The sequence below is a fragment of the Buteo buteo genome, chromosome 10, assembly GCF_964188355.1.
Source record: "Buteo buteo chromosome 10, bButBut1.hap1.1, whole genome shotgun sequence".
Taxonomy (NCBI): Eukaryota; Metazoa; Chordata; class Aves; order Accipitriformes; family Accipitridae; genus Buteo; species Buteo buteo.
Window position 1 is genome coordinate 34,637,840 of NC_134180.1, and position 18,886 is coordinate 34,656,725.

Here is an 18,886-nt window from a genome sequence, read left to right on the forward strand (position 1 = left end):
TCCCAGTCCCTGCTGCCCCAGGGAGCCGGGGGGGCCATGGCTCAGCCTGGGCCAGGCAAAGCACTTACTGGGTTTCGAGCTGGCGCGGGGTCACAGCACGTCCGTCCACCTGCAGCCAAGTGAAATGTTTACCCTGGCTTGTTTTTGTTGCCAACTGTAATTAATTACAGCAAAAGGGCAAATTGCCTGTCTTTTGAATTATTTATTGCAGTCAAATGCAGGCAGATTGCGTGGGTCTGTGTAGCTATGTGGCTTTCTGGCGTCAGCTAAAGGATTGGTGTAATCCCTGTAAATTCATTAGCATTTATCAGCTCCCTGTTTGTGGCTGTACCGCTCCATTCCCCCCCCCGCCCCTTGCCCTTCTCCCTCCATGGAGCAAAGATTTATCACTGAATTAAAGCCGGAGAGCTCCTGGCCGATGAGCTGGGAAAGGAGGATAATTCTATTACTTGTCAGAGCAGTTGAGGGGGAAATTGTGTGCAATAACCATGGCTCAGAGCACAGGCTCCAGAAGTCCAAGCTTGTGAGATGGTGTGGGGAAAAAAATGAAAAAAAACCACCAGGCAGATGAGGTGGTGCCCAGGGCTGGGGTTTTCCTGACTGAATGTCTGTAGCAGCGTGGCTTAGCAGCAAAGCCACCCATGCACCCGTTGGCCCATCTCTAGCATCGTTCTGCACAGCCGTGCGCCGCATTATCCCATCAGTTTGTAGCAGGGTGCTGAGGAAGAGGATGGTCCTGCCTGGCGTGAAGCCTGCACGGAGGCAGGAAGGTCTCCCACAGCTGGTGCCACGTTCCTGCCCCTCCCCATCACTGGCAGTAGCAACTGTGGGACAAAGCAGGGAACTGATCCAGTAGGAAACTAACTTTTGGAGGTGAAAAGGACATCAGATTTTTCAGCCAGATCAGGTTTGTAGTGTTGATAGCAAGAAGGGGGCAGCTAGGGCAATAGAGGCAGGACCTTCCTCTTGGCAGTGGGGTGGACTAAGACCAGCTGAAAGTGAGTGCCAGGCCATGGGCCAACTCATCTGAGCTCAGGTTAGGCTGGATTAGGAGTGCGTCTGTTCCATCTACTCTTTCGGCAGCTGCTGACAATTTGCTGACAAGTTTGCAGGACAACTGTCGCATCTGCTTACCCTGGCAATGCAGGGCTAGCATTGGTGCTCAAAGCCCATTGCCACCTTCTCTTTTCCTCCATCCTTTCCTTTATGTGGGCTGTCAATATCAGGCAAAACCCATTTATGGACAATAACTTCAGTAGAGAACAGAAGATGAGACAGTGCTCTGGCCATCCCTAAACCGTGAGCCTAAAGTGGCTTGTGCAACATCTAGATTTACACCCAATATTGCGCGATGCCAAACATGCACACCCTTAATCTAGCAGTGAAGGCTTGATACAGAAATCTGAACTGAACATGCATGTCCTTCTTTCTTCAATTGTATTTATTGCCAGTGACACCTACCAGCTTCATCTGGTAGCACAGAAAACAAATACAGCCTTGCTCTTCACCGAGGATATATATTTCCTACAGCCCTCTGTGCCTGGGTTGCCCCATCAGCTCTAAGCCAAGGGTACATTTATCTCTGAGGGTCCCTGTTCAGCCCCAGGGTCTTCTCCACAATTGCAGCCATCACATCTCACAGCCACAGCAAAGTTCTCCAGCTGCTCTGCTTTTTTATGACACTGTCTTGGGGGTTTCAGCGGAGGGTGTTGCTTTTTGTCAGGGGTGGGCACAGATTTGAGAGCTGAGGGAGGGTTATGGAGAATAAATAAGCTCCACGGTTGGTCTGTGAATCTAGAAAGTCCCAGATGTCCCCAGATCTGCATTGCTGCTGGCTAAATTGCCTCCAGAAAGTTTTCTCCAGCAGCATTTGGCTCACACCCTGATGCATGAGGATTTTGAGGCATTACACCCGGTGCCTGGGCATTACCCATCTCTCACCAGAGGGTGCTGAGTGCAGGACTCACCCAGCTGATGGCAGCTCCCTGCTGTGCTGTGGCCAGCTATCAGGGCCACCCTCCAGGGTCACGGCCTCCCACTGCTCTGACCCAGGGTGTTTCTGAGCACATGCACTGGCCCGTGCAAAATTTAAGAATGAAAATGCCAGTTCAGGATCTCTTCTGGTGTTTGCATATTGTCAAGTCGCAGGCTTTGGTCTGGGGGCTCTCTGCCGTGCTCAGGGAGGTTGGCGTAACAGTGGGACGTAATCTGGTCGTCTACCTTTGGCGATTGCTGCTGAAAGGCTGAGGGTATTTATTTCCCAAGGTCTTCTCTTGCAGCCTCGGGTAAAAATTTCCTTCCATTTATTCGTCAAAGGCTCCGCTCCTGTGCTGTGTTTGGGCTGTCAGCAGTTGCCTTGGACATTTAGGTCAATCACAGATATTATTTCTGTCTCTGGAGCTGGCAGCTCTCAGCCTGGGCCTTCAGCTTTGTGTCTTGCCTATAAATAAAACACCATTCATTCTCAGCACAGTGGGAAGAGGCAGCGATGAGCTCAAAGTGCTGCTTCTGCAGGGAGGGGTGATCATTTCAAATAGCTCGACCCCTCAAAGAATTATTAAGCCCCATATTAAGCATCCCTATTGCTTTGATAGGAAGCCTGGTGAGAATTAGGGGCATAAAAATAGGCATTAGAGCTAGAGCGTAAGGCAACTTGTATTTGCAGCTCATCATTCATGTGCTGGACAAAACTCTGCGTGATGGAGACGTGCAGCCAGACTGGGAGCACCTGGTGAATGAGGGGAGGCAAAGGCAGAGCTCGAGGGGTGCAGAAACACTTGTGTTTGCTTTAGTCCTTGTAGGTGCTGATTTAACGCACGGGTGATGTTCCAGGTCTAAACCCCCAGAATCTGTAATCTCACTAATCCAAAGACTTCGGGACCATGGGTCAGGTCTGTCAATGTTCCTACTGCTGACAAATACCAGTTCCCAGACCCAGTCTGACAATAGGCTAGTGAGTCTTTTTCTCTGCAGATGAGTATTTTGACATTAAAATAAAAAAAGTAATAGCTTTTAAACATCAGTACTAAACAGGAGTGTTTACGGGTGGATGCAAGGTTGCTCAGCACAGAGTTTTTTGGAAGAAGCCTTGTTGGCTGTAGAGGCAATAAATAGCTGCTAATTTGGAGGGACATCCTTCTGCAGCCATTTGTTCTCTCATGACCTATGGATGCAGATTTATGCACTGGTAAGTAGAAGAGGCTGTTTTTTCTAATTATTCTGGGTACAAAAAAAAAATTTGAAGTATTGGGTAGGAAAGGGAGTTGGGAAAAGCCTGCAAAAACTGCTAAAATACACATCAAGCAGGCATCTATTACTGTAAATTATTCCTACCCCAGAGCAGCAATGACTACAAGCTCTAGGTCTTTGTTTAATCTCTTACTTCCTTAAGAGTGTATGCATATTGTTTTGTCATTCATTGGAGTCATTTTGCAAAGTGGATCTGGGGTGTTTTCACAGAGGGTTTACATTGCACATGATTGACTGAGCTGATTCCCTTCCAGACGCTCACGTATCCCCCTGCTGCATAAATTGGAGCTGAGCACTTTTTATTTCCTTGCAAGGGAAATGAGCTCTGACGAATGGGAATGAGATGAATATCCCGTTATTTGGGGGCTGAGACAAGGACAGGGGCCAAAGAAAAGACATTTCTCCAGGGCTGCATGGTACTCTCTCTTCTCACTTTTCCTCCCCACCCTCACGCTGGAACATTTCTTTTCTACACTAAAATAATCTCCCAGACACCTGGTGATTATTGTATTAAGATGTGATGAATTGCAACGCTCAAAAAACCTGACAACCTTCTGCCTTTTTGATTTCCAACCACAGTGGTGGAGTATGGGCCAAATTTTGGCAGAGAGAACCTGGGAAGCTGCTGGGGAGGTTCAAGCATCCGCTGTGCCTGAAGCCAGGTTGGCCGGTCCTGCGGCCACCCTGCATCTCAGCATCCCTCCTGCTCCCTGAGCTTTGCCCTCGGCCCCAGCCAAGCCCACTGCAGGGTCTGGTGTGCCACACCACTCAGCACTGCTCGACTCTCCCCGTCCTCCTCAGAAAGGCATAGATTTTCCTATTAGCTGCAGTTTCTACTCGTTGATGATAGATCCATCACTGTGAGCCCCGGCTCTTTGTAACCAGTCTGTCCCCCGCCCCGTAATTAGTCCCTATTTAATCATTACCGAGGATAAAAGGCAGGGACACGTTGCAGTCATCCTCACAAATCATCTTTTGTCCAGATGGCCCTCAAAGTACATTGTAAACCTCATTAACAGATTGCACCAATTAATTATCTGATATGGGAATCACTTTGCTAACCACCGAAGAAGGCAACTGCCTCCAGGAGGGAGCGCAGCCAGGGAAGGACCCGCAAAACTCAGCCCCAGCTGCTGGCCAGGGAAGGGATCAGGGTTAGCAATGCTGCACATTGCTACTGGTTTTTCAAATTTTAACTAAGTAACTTTTTTTTTTTAATTTAAAAATCTGCTTTTTGAGGGAAATGCTGGTTATTTTGCTGAAAGATCTACCCTTGTTGGCTCCAAACCAGGAACCGTGTGGATTGAAATGGATCAGCCTTTCAAACCACACCAGCAACATGGGGCAGTTTTCTCATGTCCTTAAATTTACCTTCAGCTGCGTGAAGTTGCATTTCTTTTTTTTACCCCAAAGTAAGCAGATTAAAAACCAATTTTTTCTCAGTCTAAAACTCAGTACCTATTGATAAATCTGTAATGAATTTGTACTTTAGGCTATTAATTGCCTTGCAGATGTTTAGCCATAGGATTCCAGTGCAGAAGGAGATCGATAGATGTTGAGATTAAATTATCCAACTGTTTCAAAACCCAAATAATCACTGCTTGAGCTTGTTTAGTTTGGGCCTGGGACAAAAGTCAATTCCTTCCCCATGGACATTTCTATAAAGTACAGTTGACATAAGAAATGATGAGACTCTGGAAAACTAGATTGAGCCATAAATATTCAGCTCTGCAGTGGATCCGAGAATAATAATTTAACTTTCTCTAATGCCCAGCTCTCAGAGTGCTTAACAAACTCTCTATTCTTGGCAATCCTCAGCTGTTTAACAATTCAGAGCCCCTAATCCATAACTTGGGAGGGAAAAATGAAGATTTGGTTCAAATAAACCCCTAGCTGATGGAGTTAGAAGAGCTTCACTGTGGCATTTGCAATCAGCTAAAAAGAACAGAAAAGGATGGAGAAGAGTGTCCCTGTCTGTAGGTATCTATAGCTACTCCAGATAAGCTCTCCTACTATTTTTTTTCCTGCTTTTAAGTTACTGTATCCTAGGACAATCGTCCCCTACAAGTGTTTGCACGCTCTAGCTGGCAGTTTCCACCTCCTCTGCCTCACCTGAGCCCTCGCTGGCTCTTTTCAGCCTAAGAAACCACAGCAGCCCCTAGGAAACCACAGCAGCCCCTCTCCTGCTGCTTAAACGGGCTGTGCTCAGGGGCAGAGGAAAATTTTCCCAGCCAGTTGCAGCCAGAGGGGGATGTGGCATCCATTTACCCTCTGGAAGTGCCTGGTTTGCTACATTACCTAATTAAAGTCCTTGTCACCTATCTCCTTCTTGGCCAGGATGGGAATTTTGCCCGACAAATGAATCCTGGGAGCAGCCCAGTAACTGGGGACAAGCGATGCTAAACCCAGTGCCTTTCCATGCAGAAGCAACGCATGAGTTTTAACCTGAACAGGGCAAACGTTCTCCCAGGAGATCAGCCCTGCGTGTACGATGGGGAGGGTCCTACAGCACATCCTGAGCAGAGTCAGGACCCGAAAACCTCCTTCCCCCAGAGATGCTCCTTCTTCATGTTTCTCTGCCTTTTCCCAGGTGGTGCTGCATCCTACCCCTCGCAGGGATAATACAATGGGGGGGTCTCTCCACTGAGGTCTCTCTTGGTCTTCCCAGTACCTTTTTCCTCCATTTCTTGCTGGCAAAGAGCTCAGCTGTTGTTATAGCAACCTCAGTGCGGTTAAGTCTCTAGAGGCAAGGTTTACAGGGAGAGGCAATATCTTTTATTAGACCAGCTGATACAGCTGAAAGAGAAAAATAACAGAGCGGAGCGGGGGGGGAGAGATGCAGAGAGCAGCTCTCTGGCTCACAAGCTCATCGCAGGTCCCCAGAGCTGTGGACAGAGGAGAATGAAGCAGGTACAGAGAAGAAAGAGGTGACACACGGAGACATGGTGTGGGCACCTGAGAAGGGGCAGACCCGGCCAGCGCAGGCTCAGCCAGCCTGCCAAGACGGCAGCACAGCAGCCCAGGCATTACAGGGATGCTAATCTGTTTTTTTTTCTGATGGAAAGCAGCCATTCATTGGGAAATGAGACCCATGTTCAATGCTGGCTCTTTCTGCCAAACACTAGCATGGTGCTGGTTTGCCTTCACTGCCCCAGTACCATCAAAGCACCTCCCAGGCGGAGAGTTGGGAGTCCCTGGTGGTCAGTCCCTCTGCTCTGATCTGCATCTGCTTTTAAGCTCTGACCAAACCACTCAGAGCAAACTTTGGTAGCACCCACGCTAAGTGGTCCTCTTGGGGTACACTCCCCACCTGATGTATCAAAGGCAGCAGAAAACACTCCAAGGAGCTAATCAGCAATGTAGCTCCTGGGTCACCGTCTGGTCTAATCCCCAGCCCCAACCCCAATTCCAGATTCTCGGCCGTGCCCGCTGGTTCTTGGGTCTTCTTCCAGTGCGTGTCCAGCAGCATCGAGTGCCTCTTTGCTTGGGTCTCACCTGCCCTACTCTGCTTGCCCGGGATCTGATCTCTGGCATCCATCAAATATGAGCCACCGCTTTCAGGCATCTCATCACTCAAGCAGACAGCGCTCCTGATGTTGGTACATCCTCATCAATCAGCCTGCTGTTCTGTATAAAACCCACCTCCTAATGCACAGCCGGTATTCGCCTGACTGGTATCTATTTCATATGCTGACTGCTGGGCAGTCTGTCGTTCAGGCTGTCAGTTTTCAGTTAAATTTATGGCTTGATGATAATTTTATATAAACACCAAACTCAGGGCAAAAAGCTTTGCAGGTACTGATGTAAAAGCTCTTTTCTTTCTCTCTGGTGTTTCTACTCTTCAGTATTGCTCAAGTGGAAAGTAACCTTCCATTTTGCATATTCTTTCCTGTTTAACTAGACCCTTGTAACCTCCTGAACAGAAAAGCAGATCAGGCAATAATTCATAGCCTGTCCGCTGAAGAAAACACAAGCGCGTAAAAGAAATGTAAATGAATTCAGCACTAAACAAGTGGCTCTGGGGAAGGACGGCCTGTCTGCAGTGGGGATGGGCTTCTATGTGGCCCAACAGAATGATGTAGGATGGAGTCAACTCCTCCGAGCCAAAACTGAAAAGAGAAGCAAGGTCTGTGGCAGCTGATTTCTTCTTTGCAAGAGGAGGGGAAGTTGCACAATGTTAGTTAAGGTAGTGCAAGACTTTCTTTCTTTTAATAGCTGCAGCAAATTTTGTCTCGACAGGTTTGATGACCGGAGATGCTCAGGGATGACACCATCATTCGAGGTGATGCTGGGTGCTGCTGCGCAGCAGCTTCACCCCCGCACACTCCACCCAACAAAATGCTGCTTTAAGCATAACCTCTTTTGTCGTTTGCTCCCTGTAAGGGTGGTGGATGATATCTCCCCTTGGTTATAGAGTGCGAGGCTCAGTCGCTGTCTGAGGCATGTTTGTGAGGGGCCAATAAAGCTCATGGAGAGGCCAGTTATGAGCAGAGGACAAATCTGCCTTCTGGGCTTGGGCAAATCTAACTTGCTTGACAACTGCATGGGTAGGCTGGCTCATGAGTCTGGGCCTTGCCTTCAGCACAACTGCCACAGGCCTGGTAAGCACTAGGAAGAAGGCAGGATAGCTGTGCTTTATTTAAACCCTACTGGGGTTTTTCCTTCTGCCCACAGAAGAGCCTCGCACCAAGTAGCGGAGCTCTTCAAGCCCCCACCACTCCAGTCACAGCACCACCTCCTTCCCACCCAAAAGGGTGCCCTTTTGGGGTTTTGGTGAGCAGAAGCAGCGGACCATGCAGGACACATGCATGGCCCTGCACACGGACACATCTGCTGACTCAGCAGGGCAAGTCCTGGCCTTCGTTGGTCCTTAAAGCAAGGGCTGCCGGGAGAGCCAAGGAGGGATGCCTCAGCAAAGCTTGACTCCGGCCCTCCTCCTCTCGCAGAGGGAAGAAGTTGGCCTATAAATAGTCCCATGTAGCCCTGGCTTCTTAGCAATGATGGAAAACAGAGCCGGATTTCACCAGAGCATCTAAAGTCATCCCCAGCAGAAGCACGCCCCATCTGTTCTCTGTATCTCCCAGCCGGAGCCAGCACTGTCTCACTGGCCACCTGGCAGCAGCCACGCCATCCACCAGCACGGAGCACTGGCAGGCGAATTTGGCATCGCCTACGCTTCACGTGCATCTTGGGGCACCTCCCATCACATGCGCTGGCCAAGCTGCTTTCCCTACCATTGGCCTCGCCACCGCCAGAGTCCCCACGAAACATCCAGACAGTCTTCCAGCTTAGAGCAGAGCTTCTGTAATTAAAGTGAAATTACTGCTGTGAGCAGATGAACTCCCTCCTAGTCATGTCAGGAGAGACTGCACAGCAAGCTTGCTCTTAGCCTCTCTGGAAACACACCACGTAACGGGGACACTCTGAAGTTATACTATGACTGAGACAAAAGTCTTAGCAGGTGCACTGACCATTTTCATAAGTTCCCATTAATACTAAACCACAGTTGAATACCCCAAATGACCCTGAAGCATCAATTTTGTGGCCAGTCTTCACCTGAGTCTGTGAACACCTTGCCCAAAAGCAACTGATTTAGCCCTTATTTCTCATTAAAAAGGCCATTCATTCCATCCAGGACATCAAACGGTCTCATCACTGGGGAAGGAAACAGTTTTGGTTTGGAGAAAGGGAACAACCTCAAACAGTGCCATAGCACAGATGGTTTAGGGCAAGTTTAGCATGAAATCACTGCTTTCCATTGCAGATTCAGTTCTTTAGCTCCTTTTGAAATCACCAGGGAGTTTACTCTGGGCTTCTCCTGGCATAAGGGGATGCAATTTGGCACTATAAGTTTGGCCTGAGATGGTAGGGACTGGGCTCTGGGAAAAGGGCAGGATCCAGACTGAGACCAGCAAAGAGCTCCTGAGCAACGAAATTAAAGAGCATGGGATTAAATCTAGATCATCACCCCAGTTCACAGACCATTACACATCCCTTCCTCCACTCCTCATCCATTTCTGTGCAGATGAGAGCACACAGAAAACAGGGGAAATAATAGCTGTTTCACTGGTCCCTTCATGAGCACAATTAGCAGAGCATCACAAAACCACAACAGGAAGCATCCACGTGCCAACGAGACCTTTCCAACATGTCTCATGTGCCCAATGCAGTCTTGGCTGACAAGGAGAAAGTCCTCCCAGGCTGCCCCCCAGGTAAGTCCTCAAGAGTCAGAAAGGGCAGGAATCATGCTCTTGGCAAGAGAGGCATCATCCTGCCCTTCAGAGCAGAAAAGACAGGTACATTACTGTGTGTTGGCACCATGAACCCCATTACAGGTTGGAAGAGACGTCAGGCTTGCCTACCTGACATGCCACAGAGTTATAGGCTCAGCCTATGGTAGATGCTGAAGTGCTTTTTGAGGCGTCAAGGACTTTCACCTTAGTCACAGAAACTGAAGGGAGGACGACATTGTATCCTAGATGGGAAGGTCACAGTTTTTCAGTATTGCATCTCCTTGTCCTCAGTGCTGCTGCATGGAGGCTGTATGGTACTATCCTGTACTGCTTACTGCCTAATTGGATCAAACTGACTCTGATTACATTTAGGGAGCTGATAAATAGCATATCTGAAAGCCATTTGCCCGTTACAGACGAAGTGGCTCTTGCTGTAGGGAGTTAATTAAAGCCAAGACTATAAAGCTTTTTTTTTGCTGCTGTGGAACTTGGCTTTTGGGGTAAGCTGGAGGCATCAGTCTGAATGGAAACAATCTGAGGAGCCTGCACAGAGTTATTTCCATTTAGAAGCATAGTTATCACTGCAGTCCCAATAAACTGTGAAGCTGAAATGTGAAACCATGCTCAGAGCTTGTCTAGAACTTGTCACCACCAAAGCAGGTCCAACTAGAATATGTTGACTCCTTGACACGAACATATTTGGCAGAAGTCCTTGGTTTTCACTACATATTTTCTGCAAGAGTTTCATTGGTCTAGGGTATCGGACACAGAGGGGAAAGGCAAGGGCAGGGAAGACACAGAGGAAACTACAAAAGCCCAGCTGAAAGAATACACAGGGAGATGGGAGCAAAAGCCTCTGAAATTAGCAGACCAAAGATACAAGCCTGTATCATTTTCCTGCTCAGGGATATGCTAAGCATTGTTATTCTAAAGTGGGCCTCTGAAATTCTTTTTTAATTTTTTTAAAGACCTAGATGTCTTACTGGTTTTTTTCCCAGTAGGTGATGACCAGGTGACCTAGCCTTAAAGCAGTTTGGAAGACAGGCAGGGCAGCATTCCCACACTGGTCTGACTTCTCAAACACATGTCTTCCTTGAAATTAGAAGGTCTGTAACCAAAAGAGTCTAGTTATTAGTGATAGTGCTTGTGCTATCGGCAATATTATGCCACTAACACCAGGAGCTCGTCAACTTCAGCTGGAAAACAGGTAGCTGAAGCTGATCCCATCTCTACTGGATTTTATGTCAAAGGAAGAGTTCCAGAACTTGCAAGCATAATTTTGCTTCCCCAGGGGAAACAGCCAGGTATAGTGGTTTTGGTCCATAGTTAGGTGTAATCCTCAATTATTCCTGGATGCCAAGTCCTCAGAGCTGCCATTAACCCATCAAAGATTGCACCTCACCTTGGAAAGGTGACTCAGGCACACCACTGTCACCTCCCTGCTGGCTGTTAGGACTGTGCCTAGGCATAAAGTTACCAGGTCTTCAGAAAATTGACCTCTGGCAGACCAGTGCATATCAGAGCACCAAAAACCTGGAGAACTTAAGCCATTTGACCTGATGCCCACACAGTGTCACACGCCAGATCTACCTCAGCCTGGGCAGACTCCGGTCCAGAAGCTAAGAGGTAGCTCACATGCACCTTGCTGAAGATTAGCTTACGTGTGGCTTCTGGGCCACCATCAGCCAGGCTGGAGTGAGGACCAAGGGAAGCAGCGGACCATCCCCATGGTGCCACAGGTAGGGAAGCCTCAAAGCATTAAGAAATCAGGCTGAGGCCAGGTATGGCAGGGACAGAATCAGGTTCAGGTTAGCCTATCCTTACAAATAAAGAGACAAGTTGAAGCTCAGAGCTGAACGGACAGTAAATTACAGCTGCATCCCGCAAAGAGGCAGAGCTCTACAGACATTAATAGTCATTTACCCACCCCGCTTTGTAAGGCACTCAAAGTGGGCAGTACACTCTCAAGACTGCTCTTTTTCTTACTGCTACCTCCTGACTTCCACCTTGCAGACCAGAAAAAGGTCTTCGTGGAAATAGATTTTAGCCTATAAGCTTTAAACAAGGCTCTGGAACCAGGGCAATTAACCGGAAAATGATTGAAGGCTATTAGAGGGTTTTGCATGGCTTTGTTTAATGGTAGAAGATTGCACACAAACGAGAGCTGCCAACTGGAGCTCAGCAGCTGGGAGTGCACCGTGACCCCAGGTGCCAGCAAGCCTGGCAGAGCCGGATCCTGCCCAGCAGATGTGCAGCATGGGACCTTCTCATTTTCCTGGTTAAGCAGTGAAAACCATCCCCCCGATGTTCTTTCCTGACCTTGCAAGCCAGCCTCAGGCACCACAGAGTTAAACAGCATTAATTTCTAACCCAGCATAGAGCCCTCAGGGCATTTTCCAAGTATTGAACAAAATCTCTTACCTCTCCACAGCTGGCTAGGGTAGCTAGGAAATGGGGAAAGCAGGAGTAAGGCTACTTGCCTCAAACCTCATGAAAATGAGCTAGGATAAACAATGCATATTCTGGTATGCTTACACCATGAGGCCCAGATCCCAGTTCTTCCATACTGGTTTCCCCAAAACCATCAGTTATATGGCCAGCCACAAATGAATGTGAGAGCCAAAGGAGCTTGAGGTATTTTTGTGGCTCACTCATGTAAAACAAAAGCCCGCTCAGCCCTTCAGTCCTTCCTTCTCGGGAATTCCCTTCGCCCAAGGCTTCCTTGCCCCACCACAGCACCGGGGACGGCACCAGAGATTCGTGAAGGTGAGCTGAGATCACCCCGCACCCACCTGTGTGGCAATATCTGTGCAGATGACACCTCAAATGAAAAATCAAAGGCTGTTTCTTTACTCTCCTCACCATACTGCAGGTATACAAGTGCAGCCCAGGTTAGACAGCGTTGTTGGGGTCTCTTCTTCTCAGCAATGACTACAACATTTTTTTCCCCTGAATACTCTTTGCAACTTAACTTTTTATTTTCTTCTGAGATCTTTCTCACCAAGTCAGTGTTGATTTATTTGGGGAGAAAAATGCTCTTTTATTTTTTACATTCTCCCCATTGCTGCCCATTTCTTCCCACCCCTCTGCTCCTTCAACCCTCTGCTCCTGCCCACCTCCTCCCTTGCTCTGCTTAGGCTATTTGACAGACCCCTTTCTGAGCCAACTAAACTGACTAATCCTGGGGAAAACAACTTGGTCTTTCATGCAGCCTAAGTTTAATGTGGGTTTGATGAGCTGACTTGCTGCAGTACAGCGGCAGACAGACATCAGTCCTGGGTTGGGAGGAACAAGGGGGGGTCTCGGGTCCTCCCTGGGTGCCAGGGGATGCGCAAGAGCCCCGTGGTGGGATGCACAACCTCACTGAGGCCCTGGGAAAGGCTGTCCAACCCTAGCCTTGTGCTGTCTGCAACAGCTCTGCTCCCATGGGACATACGAGCTAGTCACCGCACACCTCTGGTCATGGGGATGGAGTCTGTCCATCAGGCAATTGCTCATGGCTCAATACAGAGGAGCTTCTATCCCTTCACCATCACCTTCCCTCAGTTTTGCTTCACAGATCATAAAAGAAGATAGATCACTGCTTTTTTCACTCTAGGCAGTCCGTCACTCCTCACACCAGCTCTTCACTTTTATTAACACACATCCATGCTCGTAAAATGCAAACCAGTTACCTTGGATCCTCTTGCCTGCCCAGACCCGTGCCGCATCTGCAGGGTCTGTAATTGCTATTTCAGGTGGCTGCTGCCCATCTCAGCGGAGATCATCTTCCTACCTTCAGAAATGTGTTTTATCACTCCCGATCTCTGATTAAAACAAAACCCTTTCCACATAACTAGGAAAATAACAAAATACAAAAACCCTACACAAACCCACCCTGGCAGACTGGGCTTTATTGCTGTTGATGTGAGCTTTTGCTCTGCTGTTCGCTTGATGGACATTTATCAGCTCAGCAGAGTTACCCAGCGGGAGCTAAGCAATAATCTTACGGAGTAAATACAACCTTGTAGCAGAGAGCGATCTGTCCTGCTTGAGAACATTGTCAGCAGCGATAGCATTGGTACAGCTGGTGTCTGCTCCTTGCTGGGACTTGCTTTCTTGCCTTTGATAGGAACTTTCAGGAGCTGCCAGTTCAGTGCTGCTCCACCAGCTCTAGCCCTGGGTTGAGCCTCCTGCGGGTACTGAGCCTTGGGCAGAGGAAGGACAGATGTCTGGGAGTGGGTTGATGTACCCTTGTCACCACAGCTAAAAAATCTGGCTGGAAGGGTGACCGCATGCCTCCAGCAGAAAGCACATGTAGGTAAAAGGGAGGTCTGGTGGGTAAGTCACAACAACAAGATGCAGTGAACCTAAGCAGTGTTTTCTTCTTTGCCACCAAATCCTTGTGTGACCTTAGTCACATCATCTCCCAGTCCATCCACTTCCCTACATCCAAAATGCGAATGTTCACTCCTTTCTCCCACCCTTTTGACTGTTTATTTCTACTCAGAATCCCAGGTCTTGGTGGCAGCCATGGCTTCTTGCCATTCCTCACACATAGAGGTCCTGACACCTCTGGGTCCCTACATCAGTGTAGGCACTGATGTAGTAAAACCCAGAATGCCTGTGTTTTAAGTGCTTTTAAAAATGTGGGGAGCAAGATGTACGCCCTTACTGCTATTCAGTCCCTCCACCTGTTGCTATGTATTTCCCTGTGAAGATAATAAGGCAAAATATTTCACACCGAATGGGCTCTCTCCTTTCCTCTCCTCAGCAAACGCACTTTGTACCTGCTCATTAACGAATGTGCACCATCCACATCGACCAGGGCTGGCGCTGAATTGAACTTCGAATGCCTTTTCAGTGCCATAGCCTAGTTAATAATTAGTTTTATGACTCACTCCACTCCATGCTGCTGGAGCGCCATTAAGAGAATTGACAGCAGAAATAACAGAAACATTAAGCTTAATGATGGTGCGAGTGTTAGCCCTGCTAAAGTGCTCCCGGTGTCGTGGAAGAAGAGCCCTTCCTTTTAGCAGTTGTCCCTCTCAGGGCGTTGTTTTCTTCCCATCCATGGCATTACAGAGGAAAGTCAGCTCGGTGCTCCTGTGAGTTTTGACAGTAGCTGTGTGGGGTGCACACATACACGCACACATCCGTGTGCCACACACGCTCACGCAGCAGTCATCCCCATTTCCGAATATCTTCTCTCCCAATCGGCAAACCCTCGGCATCCTCGTTTTCAGCGTGGTCCTGCAGCTCCCCACCTCCCCTGCCTCCTGGAGTGGCCCTCCACCAGCCGTGTCTTGCGAGGAGCCCATGGGCTCGCTCTCAGCTTGCCTAAATCATCAGGGAAAAGGGACTAGTTTGAACCACTTTCCTGGATTTCCCTCCCAGTGCACAGGGGCAGAGGGATGCTCAGTGCCTTGCTGACGGGTGGATGGTAACTGCCATGTCTGGATGCTCCTGTCTCTAACAAGATCATTTTCAGACATGGACCAGTCCCCCTGAATTGATTTTTCCCAGTGGCTCCACTCATCTTCTAGACAGCAAGTTTTCCCCCATGCCACCAGGACCCCCCATCTATTCCCCACGAGGATGCGTAACCCTCTGGAAAGGTCTGGCCAGAAATGAGAAGCAGGAGGCGGCTGTACCTCCGCTGCAGTACTGCTGCGGTTACAGCGCTGTGCATTTGTCCTGCCAATTTACTCTCATTTTTCCACTAATTTATAATCCACAGGACTGGACTTAATACTTCCCAAACAGCTTTAAATAGCATATCTAAGGATCATGAAGCTTTTTGAATGTGTCAACGAGCCTGTTTGTTAGGTTTAATAACTTTGGTTCAAGCAGGGAGTTTTCCCTGCTGTTACTTCCCGAAAGCAAAACTGTTTCTGTGAAATAGCAATTTCCTTTTCTTTTAACAGGAAAATTCAATTTCTCTTCCCTTTTTCTTAGCCAGTTCGTCCTATTTGCCTTCATTGCCACAAATTCCCTAATCTTGTTATTCTTGGGTGTTGGAAAAGCGTAATCATCTGAGCCATGAAATCGAAGACAACAGCAACACTTCCAGGGAGGTGACTTAAGTCAGAGGAATTAATTCTCCCAGCAGACAGCTCTTATTTAGAACAAATGTGATTTTCAGAACTAAAGCTATGTTTTTAATGAGGCTCTGTGAAAATATACGTAGCCCAGAACTGCTGGGAAATTCAGAGTTATGCCAGAGAAATGCATCATGTCAGGAAAACAACGGCCAACAGGATCATTCATTCAGTTTCTTGCAGAGAAAACCCGTCTATGTATTTCTCACCTTGGGAGATCGCTGCCCTGAACAAGGGAATCTACAGGTATTTATTGAGGGTCTGAATCTGGCCCACTCAAAAGGTGCGTTCTGAGGTTTAATAGAGAAAAGAGATGGTTTTTCCTCCCTCTTTTCCAAACGAAGCCAGCACGCATGAGCAGGTGGGTCTCCACACAACACAGAGTTAACGCGTGGAAGTCCTTGCCCCAGGATGTTACAGGTGCTGAGAGTTGTTTATGTCTTTCCCTGGGAAAAGCAAGATTAATGCTTTGATCTGATCTGAGACGCCCTTTTCAGCTCTGTGCCTCAGATTCCTTTCTCACCTGCTCTCTTTCTCTTTACCCAGAGCAGGGACTGCCTTACTCACACCTACAGAGCCAAGTACCAGAGGCATGGATGGGACTGCTGGTCACCACCATGGTGTGAGACAGCATTCAGAGGGATTTCCAAGGATTTAGGGCCATGGAAAAGGGTTTATCCAGCAAGGATGCAGCAAAAATTTGCCTTGGCTATGGGGCTGGTTGGCGTTTTCAGGTGAAGGATAAGAAAGAAAAGCCGTTTAGAGACCATCACACAGCATGAAGCTGGGAGGACAGCCTCGGGAAGCTTTCCATGCTCTGCTGCCTGGGTTTACCTCCCTGGAGCAAACAGCTCTGCTGCTCCCAGGTGCAGCTGTATTTGCCAACCAAAGGTTATTTTTCTCCAGTGAACTCGGTGGCCCCGTGAAAGGTTCCCAGCCCGGGAACCAAAGCTGGCTGCTTATTTGCGCAACAGCCACGGGGTGCAGGCAGCAGTGATGTGTCCACCCCTAAGGAGGCTGCAGAAGACAGACTCCTTGGGTCTGCCAGCAGCACGTCCTTCCCATGTGTAAAATCCGCCTCCGAATGGAGAATGTGGAGCCCCAGAGACAGCAAACAGGATAAAGCACCAGCACCTTGCAATGAGAGAGGGAAGATCAGCTCCTAATGACAGCATCATGTTTGCCTGGCTCAGCTGGAGGTAAAAAGATGAACCATAGATCATACTGATTTCTCATACCAAGGTAACTATAGAGGAGGGTTTGTCTCTGAAAGAAGCATCGTTTCTGCCTATGTGCCAGCAAAAGAAATAATTTTTCTGTCTGACTTTATAGCAAACTTCATCAAATATCCATCTGGCACCAGGCCAGAGTGCTACATATGAAGCTGTGTTCACTGCCACAGCGGATTAATGCCGGAAACTCCAGCAAAGATTTTAGCAGGAGAGACCTCCTGCGATGGTTTTGGGAGGGTACGCAGATCTCTGGAGGCACGGCTGATTAAAACCACCACTGCAGAGAGATCTGGCTTTTTGGACTTGATTGAAAGCAGGGCGTCTGGTAAGGGACTGTAGCCCCAAAGCTGCCTTTGATGTTTGGTCCTCATGTGGAGACAGAGCCCAGCAAGATCTCGTTTTAGGGTTGCCTGTAGAATTGAATAATAGAGCAATTCTCAAGTGTCTGGATTGGAAATTTCATCTGGAACCTGGGAAGTTTTTTTCCTGGCAAAAGCATCATGAGAACCAGTGTCTTCTCAGGACAGGCCAATTTCAAGAAATCAGAATTTCCCGATTAATATGTGCTCCCTGGAAAAACTCCTGGGGACTCTTTCTATGCAAGGATGCCTTGAAAAACATAATCTGTCCTCCCAGGCCAGACACCCGCTGTGCTCTGAGAATTCAAAGCCATGTCAGCGTGTGCAGGTCCCACAGGGAGAGATAGAGTGATTACAAGTAGCAGGAGATCTGCTGATGGGAACGGCAAAAACTCCTCTCCACAGACTTTGTAAATCAGGCTGAACAAAGCCATGGAAACGAGCCTGTATGGAGCAATCCTCACCAACCAACCCCGACGGTCCAGCTGTCTTCTGCAGCCTGATGGTTCACTGTGAGCCTGGATGAACAGCGGTCCCCTCCTTGCTGGAGCTCCCTTGGTCAGCAATGGGGGCAGCTGGGACAGCAGAAGCCCCCAAACTGGCCACCACTGCATGGACCCAGTCTCCAAGAGATTTAAACTGATATTAAACTGAAAAAAAGTCAAGCTCCCAGCTTCCTTAGGAAGTGTGAGAGAGCAAACAGTGTAGGACAACGCCAGGGGAGATGCTCCATACCCTTGGTCCATCTAGAGGGGGGTGCTGCTGCAGAGGATGAGCATCTGCTGTGGCTTCACACCACCCTGGGGACATGGGCAGGGTGTTGCTCTGAGGCCACCCCCAAAAAAGAGCTCTTTGGGGTCATCAGTCTGATAGCCAGGAGGTTCAGAAAACAAATATACAAGCCTCTCCTAGAGCATGTTGTAGTGGGGCAGCCAGTGGTGTCTGAGGGTCTCTCCCATGGCTGCTGAAAGCTCAGCTGAGCTGACAGCATCTGACAGTTGGAGAAAACCAGCCTTTCAGCCTCTAAGTTGAGCACATTTGCTATGGGCTTACTGGAGGCTAATGACATAAAAGCTCATTTTTTTTTCAACAGAGGGACTTTGCAAATGGAAATTTCACATTTTCATGGATATTTTTGCTCTTTCATGGATATTTTTTTTTTCCTCTTCCAGGACTTATCCAGGGAAAAATCCCCCATTTCTTGCACACAAGAGACCTGGAAGGTTTGTACCTTTGCTCTGGACTTGTGAGTCCTGCAAAAGAATGGCAGTTCATGAGCATTCATGGAGCTACTGAGCCAAAATCAGAGTGATAGTCTAGAGAGGGAGGTGAGGGCTCCGGGGAAAGGGTGAGCATTTCACAGGAGAGAAGGGTGGAAGGCGTCAGCCGGCTCAGCCTAATGAAAGGGAAGCTCTAGGAAATCTGCAACAAATCTAAAACATTTCAGGGATGAAAATTTCCAGGCGACAAAAAGGTATCTTGGTTAAAAGCCATTGTTGGTACAAGGATAAAAGGAAATAAACTAGCCACAAATAAATTTGGGCTGGGAATTAGAAAAAGCTAATCACGTTTCATGTAATGTTTCTGTTTTATTCTTCCAGATGGAGAGAGAAGCTCACGGTCCAGATTAGTGCTGGGCAGCTGCCATGGCAGGAATGCTACAGGCTGCAAGTCCAGGAGGGCAGCAGCGGATGCTCAGCAAACCCTCCTCTGTGCTTTTCTCTCTGGTTCCA